At 44.5% G+C, this 9,973-nt stretch overlaps 41 non-coding genes and 1 pseudogene across 41 annotated transcripts; all 42 read right to left on the bottom strand.

Annotated features, from left to right (window-relative positions):
• Positions 1-114: 114 nt before the first annotated feature.
• On the bottom strand, positions 115-233 carry LOC144399038 (5S ribosomal RNA). Its single transcript, XR_013461183.1, has one exon. It is a non-coding gene; the product is annotated as a 5S ribosomal RNA (ribosomal RNA).
• Positions 234-349: 116 nt separating this feature from the next.
• On the bottom strand, positions 350-468 carry LOC144398840 (5S ribosomal RNA). The gene has a single exon (XR_013460987.1). It is a non-coding gene; the product is annotated as a 5S ribosomal RNA (ribosomal RNA).
• Positions 469-585: 117 nt separating this feature from the next.
• On the bottom strand, positions 586-704 carry LOC144404822 (5S ribosomal RNA). The gene has a single exon (XR_013466764.1). It is a non-coding gene; the product is annotated as a 5S ribosomal RNA (ribosomal RNA).
• Positions 705-820: 116 nt separating this feature from the next.
• LOC144398754 (5S ribosomal RNA) lies at positions 821-939 on the bottom strand. The gene has a single exon (XR_013460901.1). It is a non-coding gene; the product is annotated as a 5S ribosomal RNA (ribosomal RNA).
• A 117-nt stretch (positions 940-1,056) lies between these two features.
• On the bottom strand, positions 1,057-1,175 carry LOC144404821 (5S ribosomal RNA). Its single transcript, XR_013466763.1, has one exon. It is a non-coding gene; the product is annotated as a 5S ribosomal RNA (ribosomal RNA).
• Positions 1,176-1,291: 116 nt separating this feature from the next.
• LOC144399111 (5S ribosomal RNA) lies at positions 1,292-1,410 on the bottom strand. Its single transcript, XR_013461256.1, has one exon. It is a non-coding gene; the product is annotated as a 5S ribosomal RNA (ribosomal RNA).
• Positions 1,411-1,527: 117 nt separating this feature from the next.
• LOC144399335 (5S ribosomal RNA) lies at positions 1,528-1,646 on the bottom strand. Its single transcript, XR_013461480.1, has one exon. It is a non-coding gene; the product is annotated as a 5S ribosomal RNA (ribosomal RNA).
• A 116-nt stretch (positions 1,647-1,762) lies between these two features.
• Positions 1,763-1,881, bottom strand: LOC144404820 (5S ribosomal RNA). The gene has a single exon (XR_013466762.1). It is a non-coding gene; the product is annotated as a 5S ribosomal RNA (ribosomal RNA).
• Positions 1,882-1,997: 116 nt separating this feature from the next.
• Positions 1,998-2,116, bottom strand: LOC144397621 (5S ribosomal RNA). Its single transcript, XR_013459767.1, has one exon. It is a non-coding gene; the product is annotated as a 5S ribosomal RNA (ribosomal RNA).
• Positions 2,117-2,233: 117 nt separating this feature from the next.
• Positions 2,234-2,352, bottom strand: LOC144404819 (5S ribosomal RNA). Its single transcript, XR_013466761.1, has one exon. It is a non-coding gene; the product is annotated as a 5S ribosomal RNA (ribosomal RNA).
• Positions 2,353-2,468: 116 nt separating this feature from the next.
• LOC144396874 (5S ribosomal RNA) lies at positions 2,469-2,587 on the bottom strand. The gene has a single exon (XR_013459020.1). It is a non-coding gene; the product is annotated as a 5S ribosomal RNA (ribosomal RNA).
• Positions 2,588-2,704: 117 nt separating this feature from the next.
• Positions 2,705-2,823, bottom strand: LOC144404818 (5S ribosomal RNA). The gene has a single exon (XR_013466760.1). It is a non-coding gene; the product is annotated as a 5S ribosomal RNA (ribosomal RNA).
• A 116-nt stretch (positions 2,824-2,939) lies between these two features.
• Positions 2,940-3,058, bottom strand: LOC144399433 (5S ribosomal RNA). Its single transcript, XR_013461578.1, has one exon. It is a non-coding gene; the product is annotated as a 5S ribosomal RNA (ribosomal RNA).
• A 117-nt stretch (positions 3,059-3,175) lies between these two features.
• Positions 3,176-3,294, bottom strand: LOC144399334 (5S ribosomal RNA). The gene has a single exon (XR_013461479.1). It is a non-coding gene; the product is annotated as a 5S ribosomal RNA (ribosomal RNA).
• Positions 3,295-3,410: 116 nt separating this feature from the next.
• LOC144404817 (5S ribosomal RNA) lies at positions 3,411-3,529 on the bottom strand. Its single transcript, XR_013466759.1, has one exon. It is a non-coding gene; the product is annotated as a 5S ribosomal RNA (ribosomal RNA).
• Positions 3,530-3,645: 116 nt separating this feature from the next.
• Positions 3,646-3,764, bottom strand: LOC144397620 (5S ribosomal RNA). The gene has a single exon (XR_013459766.1). It is a non-coding gene; the product is annotated as a 5S ribosomal RNA (ribosomal RNA).
• Positions 3,765-3,881: 117 nt separating this feature from the next.
• LOC144404816 (5S ribosomal RNA) lies at positions 3,882-4,000 on the bottom strand. Its single transcript, XR_013466758.1, has one exon. It is a non-coding gene; the product is annotated as a 5S ribosomal RNA (ribosomal RNA).
• A 116-nt stretch (positions 4,001-4,116) lies between these two features.
• LOC144396873 (5S ribosomal RNA) lies at positions 4,117-4,235 on the bottom strand. The gene has a single exon (XR_013459019.1). It is a non-coding gene; the product is annotated as a 5S ribosomal RNA (ribosomal RNA).
• A 117-nt stretch (positions 4,236-4,352) lies between these two features.
• Positions 4,353-4,471, bottom strand: LOC144397794 (5S ribosomal RNA). The gene has a single exon (XR_013459941.1). It is a non-coding gene; the product is annotated as a 5S ribosomal RNA (ribosomal RNA).
• A 116-nt stretch (positions 4,472-4,587) lies between these two features.
• On the bottom strand, positions 4,588-4,706 carry LOC144404815 (5S ribosomal RNA). Its single transcript, XR_013466757.1, has one exon. It is a non-coding gene; the product is annotated as a 5S ribosomal RNA (ribosomal RNA).
• Positions 4,707-4,822: 116 nt separating this feature from the next.
• Positions 4,823-4,941, bottom strand: LOC144398753 (5S ribosomal RNA). The gene has a single exon (XR_013460900.1). It is a non-coding gene; the product is annotated as a 5S ribosomal RNA (ribosomal RNA).
• Positions 4,942-5,058: 117 nt separating this feature from the next.
• LOC144404814 (5S ribosomal RNA) lies at positions 5,059-5,177 on the bottom strand. Its single transcript, XR_013466756.1, has one exon. It is a non-coding gene; the product is annotated as a 5S ribosomal RNA (ribosomal RNA).
• A 116-nt stretch (positions 5,178-5,293) lies between these two features.
• LOC144399110 (5S ribosomal RNA) lies at positions 5,294-5,412 on the bottom strand. Its single transcript, XR_013461255.1, has one exon. It is a non-coding gene; the product is annotated as a 5S ribosomal RNA (ribosomal RNA).
• A 116-nt stretch (positions 5,413-5,528) lies between these two features.
• Positions 5,529-5,647, bottom strand: LOC144399432 (5S ribosomal RNA). The gene has a single exon (XR_013461577.1). It is a non-coding gene; the product is annotated as a 5S ribosomal RNA (ribosomal RNA).
• A 117-nt stretch (positions 5,648-5,764) lies between these two features.
• On the bottom strand, positions 5,765-5,883 carry LOC144399644 (5S ribosomal RNA). The gene has a single exon (XR_013461790.1). It is a non-coding gene; the product is annotated as a 5S ribosomal RNA (ribosomal RNA).
• A 117-nt stretch (positions 5,884-6,000) lies between these two features.
• On the bottom strand, positions 6,001-6,109 carry LOC144399969 (5S ribosomal RNA; annotated as a pseudogene).
• A 117-nt stretch (positions 6,110-6,226) lies between these two features.
• LOC144404812 (5S ribosomal RNA) lies at positions 6,227-6,345 on the bottom strand. The gene has a single exon (XR_013466754.1). It is a non-coding gene; the product is annotated as a 5S ribosomal RNA (ribosomal RNA).
• A 116-nt stretch (positions 6,346-6,461) lies between these two features.
• LOC144397619 (5S ribosomal RNA) lies at positions 6,462-6,580 on the bottom strand. Its single transcript, XR_013459765.1, has one exon. It is a non-coding gene; the product is annotated as a 5S ribosomal RNA (ribosomal RNA).
• Positions 6,581-6,697: 117 nt separating this feature from the next.
• On the bottom strand, positions 6,698-6,816 carry LOC144404811 (5S ribosomal RNA). Its single transcript, XR_013466753.1, has one exon. It is a non-coding gene; the product is annotated as a 5S ribosomal RNA (ribosomal RNA).
• A 116-nt stretch (positions 6,817-6,932) lies between these two features.
• On the bottom strand, positions 6,933-7,051 carry LOC144396872 (5S ribosomal RNA). The gene has a single exon (XR_013459018.1). It is a non-coding gene; the product is annotated as a 5S ribosomal RNA (ribosomal RNA).
• A 117-nt stretch (positions 7,052-7,168) lies between these two features.
• On the bottom strand, positions 7,169-7,287 carry LOC144397793 (5S ribosomal RNA). The gene has a single exon (XR_013459940.1). It is a non-coding gene; the product is annotated as a 5S ribosomal RNA (ribosomal RNA).
• Positions 7,288-7,403: 116 nt separating this feature from the next.
• LOC144390421 (5S ribosomal RNA) lies at positions 7,404-7,522 on the bottom strand. The gene has a single exon (XR_013454459.1). It is a non-coding gene; the product is annotated as a 5S ribosomal RNA (ribosomal RNA).
• A 116-nt stretch (positions 7,523-7,638) lies between these two features.
• LOC144398784 (5S ribosomal RNA) lies at positions 7,639-7,757 on the bottom strand. The gene has a single exon (XR_013460931.1). It is a non-coding gene; the product is annotated as a 5S ribosomal RNA (ribosomal RNA).
• Positions 7,758-7,874: 117 nt separating this feature from the next.
• On the bottom strand, positions 7,875-7,993 carry LOC144404810 (5S ribosomal RNA). Its single transcript, XR_013466752.1, has one exon. It is a non-coding gene; the product is annotated as a 5S ribosomal RNA (ribosomal RNA).
• Positions 7,994-8,109: 116 nt separating this feature from the next.
• Positions 8,110-8,228, bottom strand: LOC144397733 (5S ribosomal RNA). The gene has a single exon (XR_013459880.1). It is a non-coding gene; the product is annotated as a 5S ribosomal RNA (ribosomal RNA).
• A 116-nt stretch (positions 8,229-8,344) lies between these two features.
• On the bottom strand, positions 8,345-8,463 carry LOC144397456 (5S ribosomal RNA). Its single transcript, XR_013459602.1, has one exon. It is a non-coding gene; the product is annotated as a 5S ribosomal RNA (ribosomal RNA).
• Positions 8,464-8,579: 116 nt separating this feature from the next.
• On the bottom strand, positions 8,580-8,698 carry LOC144390418 (5S ribosomal RNA). The gene has a single exon (XR_013454458.1). It is a non-coding gene; the product is annotated as a 5S ribosomal RNA (ribosomal RNA).
• Positions 8,699-8,815: 117 nt separating this feature from the next.
• On the bottom strand, positions 8,816-8,934 carry LOC144404809 (5S ribosomal RNA). The gene has a single exon (XR_013466751.1). It is a non-coding gene; the product is annotated as a 5S ribosomal RNA (ribosomal RNA).
• Positions 8,935-9,050: 116 nt separating this feature from the next.
• On the bottom strand, positions 9,051-9,169 carry LOC144399037 (5S ribosomal RNA). The gene has a single exon (XR_013461182.1). It is a non-coding gene; the product is annotated as a 5S ribosomal RNA (ribosomal RNA).
• Positions 9,170-9,285: 116 nt separating this feature from the next.
• LOC144398839 (5S ribosomal RNA) lies at positions 9,286-9,404 on the bottom strand. Its single transcript, XR_013460986.1, has one exon. It is a non-coding gene; the product is annotated as a 5S ribosomal RNA (ribosomal RNA).
• Positions 9,405-9,521: 117 nt separating this feature from the next.
• LOC144404808 (5S ribosomal RNA) lies at positions 9,522-9,640 on the bottom strand. Its single transcript, XR_013466750.1, has one exon. It is a non-coding gene; the product is annotated as a 5S ribosomal RNA (ribosomal RNA).
• A 116-nt stretch (positions 9,641-9,756) lies between these two features.
• LOC144398752 (5S ribosomal RNA) lies at positions 9,757-9,875 on the bottom strand. The gene has a single exon (XR_013460899.1). It is a non-coding gene; the product is annotated as a 5S ribosomal RNA (ribosomal RNA).
• Positions 9,876-9,973: the final 98 nt, after the last annotated feature.

Raw genomic sequence — 9,973 nt, 5'->3', positions numbered from 1 at the left:
CTGTATGTCCTCTACCTAATCTTTTAAAATGTGTCAAAGGTTTTGTAGTTTTGACAATGAAATGGAGTCACTTTCTAAGGCCTTCTCTGTGTCTTTTACAGATCGAAATGAAAAAGCTTACAGCACATGGGATTCCCAGGCGGTCTTCCATCCAAGTACTAACCAGGCCCTACTCTGCTTAGCTTCTGAGATCTGACGAGATCAGGCGGAGCCAGAGAGGTATGGCCGTAAGCAACTGTATGTCCTCTTCCTAATCTTTTAAAATGTGTCAAAGGTTTTGGAGTTTTGACAATGAAATGGAGTCACTTTCTAAGGCCTTCTCTGTGTCTTTTACAGATAGAAATGAAAAAGCTTACGGCACCTGGGATTCCCAGGCGGGCTTCCATCCAAGTACTAACCAGGCCCTACTCTGCTTAGCTTCTGAGATCTGACGAGATCAGGCAGAGCCAGAGAGGTATGGCCGTAAGCAACTGTATGTCCTCTTCCTAATATTTTAAAATGTGTCAAAGGTTTTGGAGTTTAGATAATGAAAAAGGAGTCACTTTCTAATGCCTTCTCGATTTCTTCCAGAGAGAGAAATGAAAAAGCTTACGGCACCTGGGATTCCCAGGCGGTCTTCCATCCAAGTACTAACCAGGCCCTACTCTGCTTAGCTTCTGAGATCAGACGAGATCAGGCGGAGCCAGAGAGGTATGGCCGTAAGCAACTGTATGTCCTCTACCTAATCTTTTAAAATGTGTCAAAGGTTTTGTAGTTTTGACAATTAAATGGAGTCACTTTCTAAGGCCTTCTCTGTGTCTTTTACAGATCGAAATGAAAAAGCTTACAGCACCTGGGATTCCCAGGCGGTCTTCCATCCAAGTACTAACCAGGCCCTACTCTGCTTAGCTTCTGAGATCAGGCGAGATCAGGCGGAGCCAGAGAGGTATGGCCGTAAGCAACTGTATGTCCTCTTCCTAATCTTTTAAAATGTGTCAAAGGTTTTGGAGTTTTGATAATGAAAAAGGAGTCACTTTCTAATGCCTTCTCGATTTCTTCCAGAGAGAGAAATGAAAAAGCTTACGGCACCTGGGATTCCCAGGCGGTCTTCCATCCAAGTACTAACCAGGCCCTACTCTGCTTAGCTTCTGAGATCAGACGAGATCAGGCGGAGCCAGAGAGGTATGGCCGTAAGCAACTGTATGTCCTCTACCTAATCTTTTAAAATGTGTCAAAGGGTTTGTAGTTTTGACAATGAAATGGAGTCACTTTCTAAGGCCTTCTCTGTGTCTTTTACAGATCGAAATGAAAAAGCTTACAGCACATGGGATTCCCAGGCGGTCTTCCATCCAAGTACTAACCAGGCCCTACTCTGCTTAGCTTCTGAGATCAGACGAGATCAGGCGGAGCCAGAGAGGTATGGCCGTAAGCAACTGTATGTCCTCTTCCTAATCTTTTAAAATGTGTCAAAGGTTTTGGAGTTTTGATAATGAAAAAGGAGTCACTTTCTAATGCCTTCTCGATTTCTTCCAGAGAGAGAAATGAAAAAGCACACGGCACCTGGGACTCCCAGGCGGTCTTCCATCCAAGTGCTAACCAGGCCCTACTCTGCTTAGCTTCTGAGATCTGACGAGATCAGGCGGAGCCAGAGAGGTATGGCCGTAAGCAACTGTATGTCCTCTACCTAATCTTTTAAAATGTGTCAAAGGTTTTGTAGTTTTGACAATGAAATGGAGTCACTTTCTAAGGCGTTCTCTGTGTCTTTTACAGATAGAAATGAAAAAGCTTACGGCACCTGGGATTCCCAGGCGGTCTTCCATCCAAGTACTAACCAGGCCCTACTCTGCTTAGCTTCTGAGATCAGACGAGATCAGGCGGAGCCAGAGAGGTATGGCCGTAAGCAACTGTATGTCCTCTACCTAATCTTTTAAAATGTGTCAAAGGTTTTGGAGTTTTGACAATGAAATGGAGTCACTTTCTAAGTTCTTCTCTGTGTCTTTTACAGATCGAAATGAAAAAGCTTACAGCACCTGGGATTCCCAGGCGGTCTTCCATCCAAGTACTAACCAGGCCCTACTCTGCTTAGCTTCTGAGATCTGACGAGATCAGGCAGAGCCAGAGAGGTATGGCCGTAAGCAACTGTATGTCCTCTTCCTAATATTTTAAAATGTGTCAAAGGTTTTGGAGTTTAGATAATGAAAAAGGAGTCACTTTCTAATGCCTTCTCGATTTCTTCCAGAGAGAGAAATGAAAAAGCTTACGGCACCTGGGATTCCCAGGCGGTCTTCCATCCAAGTACTAACCAGGCCCTACTCTGCTTAGCTTCTGAGATCAGACGAGATCAGGCGGAGCCAGAGAGGTATGGCCGTAAGCAACTGTATGTCCTCTACCTAATCTTTTAAAATGTGTCAAAGGTTTTGTAGTTTTGACAATTAAATGGAGTCACTTTCTAAGGCCTTCTCTGTGTCTTTTACAGATCGAAATGAAAAAGCTTACAGCACCTGGGATTCCCAGGCGGTCTTCCATCCAAGTACTAACCAGGCCCTACTCTGCTTAGCTTCTGAGATCAGACGAGATCAGGCGGAGCCAGAGAGGTATGGCCGTAAGCAACTGTATGTCCTCTTCCTAATATTTTAAAATGTGTCAAAGGTTTTGGAGTTTAGATAATGAAAAAGGAGTCACTTTCTAATGCCTTCTCGATTTCTTCCAGAGAGAGAAATGAAAAAGCTTACGGCACCTGGGATTCCCAGGCGGTCTTCCATCCAAGTACTAACCAGGCCCTACTCTGCTTAGCTTCTGAGATCAGACGAGATCAGGCGGAGCCAGAGAGGTATGGCCGTAAGCAACTGTATGTCCTCTACCTAATCTTTTAAAATGTGTCAAAGGTTTTGTAGTTTTGACAATTAAATGGAGTCACTTTCTAAGGCCTTCTCTGTGTCTTTTACAGATCGAAATGAAAAAGCTTACAGCACATGGGATTCCCAGGCGGTCTTCCATCCAAGTACTAACCAGGCCCTACTCTGCTTAGCTTCTGAGATCAGACGAGATCAGGCGGAGCCAGAGAGGTATGGCCATAAGCAACTGTATGTCCTCTTCCTAATCTTTTAAAATGTGTCAAAGGTTTTGGAGTTTTGATAATGAAAAAGGAGTCACTTTCTAATGCCTTCTCGATTTCTTCCAGAGAGAGAAATGAAAAAGCACACGGCACCTGGGACTCCCAGGCGGTCTTCCATCCAAGTGCTAACCAGGCCCTACTCTGCTTAGCTTCTGAGATCTGACGAGATCAGGCGGAGCCAGAGAGGTATGGCCGTAAGCAACTGTATGTCCTCTACCTAATCTTTTAAAATGTGTCAAAGGTTTTGTAGTTTTGACAATGAAATGGAGTCACTTTCTAAGGCGTTCTCTGTGTCTTTTACAGATAGAAATGAAAAAGCTTACGGCACCTGGGATTCCCAGGCGGTCTTCCATCCAAGTACTAACCAGGCCCTACTCTGCTTAGCTTCTGAGATCAGACGAGATCAGGCGGAGCCAGAGAGGTATGGCCGTAAGCAACTGTATGTCCTCTACCTAATCTTTTAAAATGTGTCAAAGGTTTTGGAGTTTTGACAATGAAATGGAGTCACTTTCTAAGTTCTTCTCTGTGTCTTTTACAGATCGAAATGAAAAAGCTTACAGCACCTGGGATTCCCAGGCGGTCTTCCATCCAAGTACTAACCAGGCCCTACTCTGCTTAGCTTCTGAGATCTGACGAGATCAGGCAGAGCCAGAGAGGTATGGCCGTAAGCAACTGTATGTCCTCTTCCTAATATTTTAAAATGTGTCAAAGGTTTTGGAGTTTAGATAATGAAAAAGGAGTCACTTTCTAATGCCTTCTCGATTTCTTCCAGAGAGAGAAATGAAAAAGCTTACGGCACCTGGGATTCCCAGGCGGTCTTCCATCCAAGTACTAACCAGGCCCTACTCTGCTTAGCTTCTGAGATCAGACGAGATCAGGCGGAGCCAGAGAGGTATGGCCGTAAGCAACTGTATGTCCTCTACCTAATCTTTTAAAATGTGTCAAAGGTTTTGTAGTTTTGACAATTAAATGGAGTCACTTTCTAAGGCCTTCTCTGTGTCTTTTACAGATCGAAATGAAAAAGCTTACAGCACCTGGGATTCCCAGGCGGTCTTCCATCCAAGTACTAACCAGGCCCTACTCTGCTTAGCTTCTGAGATCAGACGAGATCAGGCGGAGCCAGAGAGGTATGGCCGTAAGCAACTGTATGTCCTCTTCCTAATCTTTTAAAATGTGTCAAAGGTTTTGGAGTTTTGATAATGAAAAAGGAGTCACTTTCTAAGGCCTTCTCGATTTCTTCCAGAGAGAGAAATGAAAAAGCTTACGGCACCTGGGATTCCCAGGCGGTGTTCCATCCAAGTACTAACCAGGCCCTACTCTGCTTAGCTTCTGAGATCAGACGAGATCAGGCGGAGCCAGAGAGGTATGGCCGTAAGCAACTGTATGTCCTCTACCTAATCTTTTAAAATGTGTCAAAGGTTTTGTAGTTTTGACAATGAAATGGAGTCACTTTCTAAGGCCTTCTCTGTGTCTTTTACAGATAGAAATGAAAAAGCTTACGGCACCTGGGATTCCCAGGCGGTCTTCCATCCAAGTACTAACCAGGCCCTACTCTGCTTAGCTTCTGAGATCAGACGAGATCAGGCGGAGCCAGAGAGGTATGGCCGTAAGCAACTGTATGTCCTCTACCTAATCTTTTAAAATGTGTCAAAGGTTTTGTAGTTTTGACAATTAAATGGAGTCACTTTCTAAGGCCTTCTCTGTGTCTTTTACAGATCGAAATGAAAAAGCTTACAGCACCTGGGATTCCCAGGCGGTCTTCCATCCAAGTACTAACCAGGCCCTACTCTGCTTAGCTTCTGAGATCAGGCGAGATCAGGCGGAGCCAGAGAGGTATGGCCGTAAGCAACTGTATGTCCTCTTCCTAATCTTTTAAAATGTGTCAAAGGTTTTGGAGTTTTGATAATGAAAAAGGAGTCACTTTCTAAGGCCTTCTCGATTTCTTCCAGAGAGAGAAATGAAAAAGCTTACGGCACCTGGGATTCCCAGGCGGTCTTCCATCCAAGTACTAACCAGGCCCTACTCTGCTTAGCTTCTGAGATCAGACGAGATCAGGCGGAGCCAGAGAGGTATGGCCGTAAGCAACTGTATGTCCTCTACCTAATCTTTTAAAATGTGTCAAAGGGTTTGTAGTTTTGACAATGAAATGGAGTCACTTTCTAAGGCCTTCTCTGTGTCTTTTACAGATCGAAATGAAAAAGCTTACAGCACATGGGATTCCCAGGCGGTCTTCCATCCAAGTACTAACCAGGCCCTACTCTGCTTAGCTTCTGAGATCAGACGAGATCAGGCGGAGCCAGAGAGGTATGGCCGTAAGCAACTGTATGTCCTCTTCCTAATCTTTTAAAACGTGTCAAAGGTTTTGTAGTTTTGACAATGAAATGGAGTCACTTTCTAAGTTCTTCTCTGTGTCTTTTACAGATCGAAATGAAAAAGCTTACAGCACATGGGATTCCCAGGCGGTCTTCCATCCAAGTACTAACCAGGCCCTACTCTGCTTAGCTTCTGAGATCAGACGAGATCAGGCGGAGCCAGAGAGGTATGGCCATAAGCAACTGTATGTCCTCTTCCTAATCTTTTAAAATGTGTCAAAGGTTTTGGAGTTTTGATAATGAAAAAGGAGTCACTTTCTAATGCCTTCTCGATTTCTTCCAGAGAGAGAAATGAAAAAGCACACGGCACCTGGGACTCCCAGGCGGTCTTCCATCCAAGTGCTAACCAGGCCCTACTCTGCTTAGCTTCTGAGATCAGACGAGATCAGGCGGAGCCAGAGAGGTATGGCCATAAGCAACTGTATGTCCTCTTCCTAATCTTTTAAAATGTGTCAAAGGTTTTGGAGTTTTGATAATGAAAAAGGAGTCACTTTCTAATGCCTTCTCGATTTCTTCCAGAGAGAGAAATGAAAAAGCACACGGCACCTGGGATTCCCAGGCGGTCTTCCATCCAAGTACTAACCAGGCCCTACTCTGCTTAGCTTCTGAGATCAGGCGGAGCCAGAGAGGTATGGCCGTAAGCAACTGTATGTCCTCTACCTAATCTTTTAAAATGTGTCAAAGGTTTTGTAGTTTTGACAATGAAATGGAGTCACTTTCTAAGGCGTTCTCTGTGTCTTTTACAGATAAAAAATGAAAAAGCTTACGGCACCTGGGATTCCCAGGCGGTCTTCCATCCAAGTACTAACCAGGCCCTACTCTGCTTAGCTTCTGAGATCAGACGAGATCAGGCGGAGCCAGAGAGGTATGGCCGTAAGCAACTGTATGTCCTCTTCCTAATCTTTTAAAACGTGTCAAAGGTTTTGTAGTTTTGACAATGAAATGGAGTCACTTTCTAAGTTCTTCTCTGTGTCTTTTACAGATCGAAATGAAAAAGCTTACAGCACCTGGGATTCCCAGGCGGTCTTCCATCCAAGTACTAACCAGGCCCTACTCTGCTTAGCTTCTGAGATCTGACGAGATCAGGCAGAGCCAGAGAGGTATGGCCGTAAGCAACTGTATGTCCTCTTCCTAATATTTTAAAATGTGTCAAAGGTTTTGGAGTTTAGATAATGAAAAAGGAGTCACTTTCTAATGCCTTCTCGATTTCTTCCAGAGAGAGAAATGAAAAAGCTTACGGCACCTGGGATTCCCAGGCGGTCTTCCATCCAAGTACTAACCAGGCCCTACTCTGCTTAGCTTCTGAGATCAGACGAGATCAGGCGGAGCCAGAGAGGTATGGCCGTAAGCAACTGTATGTCCTCTACCTAATCTTTTAAAATGTGTCAAAGGTTTTGTAGTTTTGACAATTAAATGGAGTCACTTTCTAAGGCCTTCTCTGTGTCTTTTACAGATCGAAATGAAAAAGCTTACAGCACCTGGGATTCCCAGGCGGTCTTCCATCCAAGTACTAACCAGGCCCTACTCTGCTTAGCTTCTGAGATCAGACGAGATCAGGCGGAGCCAGAGAGGTATGGCCGTAAGCAACTGTATCTCCTCTTCCAAATCTTTTAAAATGTGTCAAAGGTTTTGGAGTTTTGATAATGAAAAAGGAGTCACTTTCTAAGGCCTTCTCGATTTCTTCCAGAGAGAGAAATGAAAAAGCTTACGGCACCTGGGATTCCCAGGCGGTGTTCCATCCAAGTACTAACCAGGCCCTACTCTGCTTAGCTTCTGAGATCAGACGAGATCAGGCGGAGCCAGAGAGGTATGGCCGTAAGCAACTGTATGTCCTCTACCTAATCTTTTAAAATGTGTCAAAGGTTTTGGAGTTTTGACAATGAAATGGAGTCACTTTCTAAGTTCTTCTCTGTGTCTTTTACAGATCGAAATGAAAAAGCTTACAGCACCTGGGATTCCCAGGCGGTCTTCCATCCAAGTACTAACCAGGCCCTACTCTGCTTAGCTTCTGAGATCTGACGAGATCAGGCGGAGCCAGAGAGGTATGGCCGTAAGCAACTGTATGTCCTCTACCTAATCTTTTAAAATGTGTCAAAGGTTTTGGAGTTTTGACAATGAAATGGAGTCACTTTCTAAGTTCTTCTCTGTGTCTTTTACAGATCGAAATGAAAAAGCTTACAGCACCTGGGATTCCCAGGCGGTCTTCCATCCAAGTACTAAGCAGGCCCTACTCTGCTTAGCTTCTGAGATCAGACGAGATCAGGCGGAGCCAGAGAGGTATGGCCGTAAGCAACTGTATGTCCTCTTCCTAATATTTTAAAATGTGTCAAAGGTTTTGGAGTTTAGATAATGAAAAAGGAGTCACTTTCTAATGCCTTCTCGATTTCTTCCAGAGAGAGAAATGAAAAAGCTTACGGCACCTGGGATTCCCAGGCGGTCTTCCATCCAAGTACTAACCAGGCCCTACTCTGCTTAGCTTCTGAGATCAGACGAGATCAGGCGGAGCCAGAGAGGTATGGCCGTAAGCAACTGTATGTCCTCTACCTAATCTTTTAAAATGTGTCAAAGGTTTTGTAGTTTTGACAATGAAATGGAGTCACTTTCTAAGGCCTTCTCTGTGTCTTTTACAGATAGAAATGAAAAAGCTTACGGCACCTGGGATTCCCAGGCGGGCTTCCATCCAAGTACTAACCAGGCCCTACTCTGCTTAGCTTCTGAGATCTGACGAGATCAGGCGGAGCCAGAGAGGTATGGCCGTAAGCAACTGTATGTCCTCTACCTAATCTTTTAAAATGTGTCAAAGGTTTTGTAGTTTTGACAATTAAATGGAGTCACTTTCTAAGGCGTTCTCTGTGTCTTTTACAGATAGAAATGAAAAAGCTTACGGCACCTGGGATTCCCAGGCGGTCTTCCATCCAAGTACTAACCAGGCCCTACTCTGCTTAGCTTCTGAGATCAGACGAGATCAGGCAGAGCCAGAGAGGTATGGCCGTAAGCAACTGTATGTCCTCTACCTAATCTTTTAAAATGTGTCAAAGGTTTTGGAGTTTTGACAATGAAATGGAGTCACTTTCTAAGTTCTTCTCTGTGTCTTTTACAGATCGAAATGAAAAAGCTTACAGCACCTGGGATTCCCAGGCGGTCTTCCATCCAAGTACTAACCAGGCCCTACTCTGCTTAGCTTCTGAGATCTGACGAGATCAGGCGGAGCCAGAGAGGTATGGCCGTAAGCAACTGTATGTCCTCTTCCTAATCTTTTAAAATGTGTCAAAGGTTTTGGAGTTTTGATAATGAAAAAGGAGTCACTTTCTAAGGCCTTCTCGATTTCTTCCAGAGAGAGAAATGAAAAAGCTTACGGCACCTGGGATTCCCAGGCGGTCTTCCATCCAAGTACTAACCAGGCCCTACTCTGCTTAGCTTCTGAGATCAGACGAGATCAGGCGGAGCCAGAGAGGTATGGCCGTAAGCAACTGTATGTCCTCTACCTAATCTTTTAAAATGTGTCAAAGGTTTTGTAGTTTTGACAATGAAATGGAGTCACTTTCTAAGGCCTTCTCTGTGTCTTTTACAGATCGAAATGAAAAAGCTTACAGCACATGGGATTCCCAGGCGGTCTTCCATCCAAGTACTAACCAGGCCCTACTCTGCTTAGCTTCTGAGATCTGACGAGATCAGGCGGAGCCAGAGAGGTATGGCCGTAAGCAACTGTATGTCCTCTTCCTAATCTTTTAAAATGTGTCAAAGGTTTTGTAGTTTTGACAATGAAATGGAGTCACTTTCTAAGGCCTTCTCTGTGTCTTTTACAGATAGAAATGAAAAAGCTTACGGCACCTGGGATTCCCAGGCGGGCTTCCATCCAAGTACTAACCAGGCCCTACTCTGCTTAGCTTCTGAGATCTGACGAGATCAGGCAGAGCCAGAGAGGTATGGCCGTAAGCAACTGTATGTCCTCTTCCTAATATTTTAAAATGTGTCAAAGGTTTTGGAGTTTAGATAATGAAAAAGGAGTCACTTTCTAATGCCTTCTCGATTTCTTCCAGAGAGAGAAATGAAAAAGCTTACGGCACCTGGGATTCCCAGGCGGTCTTCCATCCAAGTACTAACCAGGCCCTACTCTGCTTAGCTTCTGAGATCAGACGAGATCAGGCGGAGCCAGAGAGGTATGGCCGTAAGCAACTGTATGTCCTCTACCTAATCTTTTAAAATGTGTCAAAGGTTTTGTAGTTTTGACAATTAAATGGAGTCACTTTCTAAGGCCTTCTCTGTGTCTTTTACAGATCGAAATGAAAAAGCTTACAGCACCTGGGATTCCCAGGCGGTCTTCCATCCAAGTACTAACCAGGCCCTACTCTGCTTAGCTTCTGAGATCAGGCGAGATCAGGCGGAGCCAGAGAGGTATGGCCGTAAGCAACTGTATGTCCTCTTCCTAATCTTTTAAAATGTGTCAAAGGTTTTGGAGTTTTGATAATGAAAAAGGAGTCACTTTCTAAGGCCTTCTCGATTTCTT

The sequence above is a fragment of the Gasterosteus aculeatus genome, chromosome 2 (genome assembly GCF_964276395.1).
Source record: "Gasterosteus aculeatus chromosome 2, fGasAcu3.hap1.1, whole genome shotgun sequence".
Classification (NCBI taxonomy): domain Eukaryota; kingdom Metazoa; phylum Chordata; class Actinopteri; order Perciformes; family Gasterosteidae; genus Gasterosteus; species Gasterosteus aculeatus.
The sequence above is the reverse complement of the archived record's forward strand: the minus strand, read 5'-3'. Positions and strand labels throughout refer to the sequence as shown.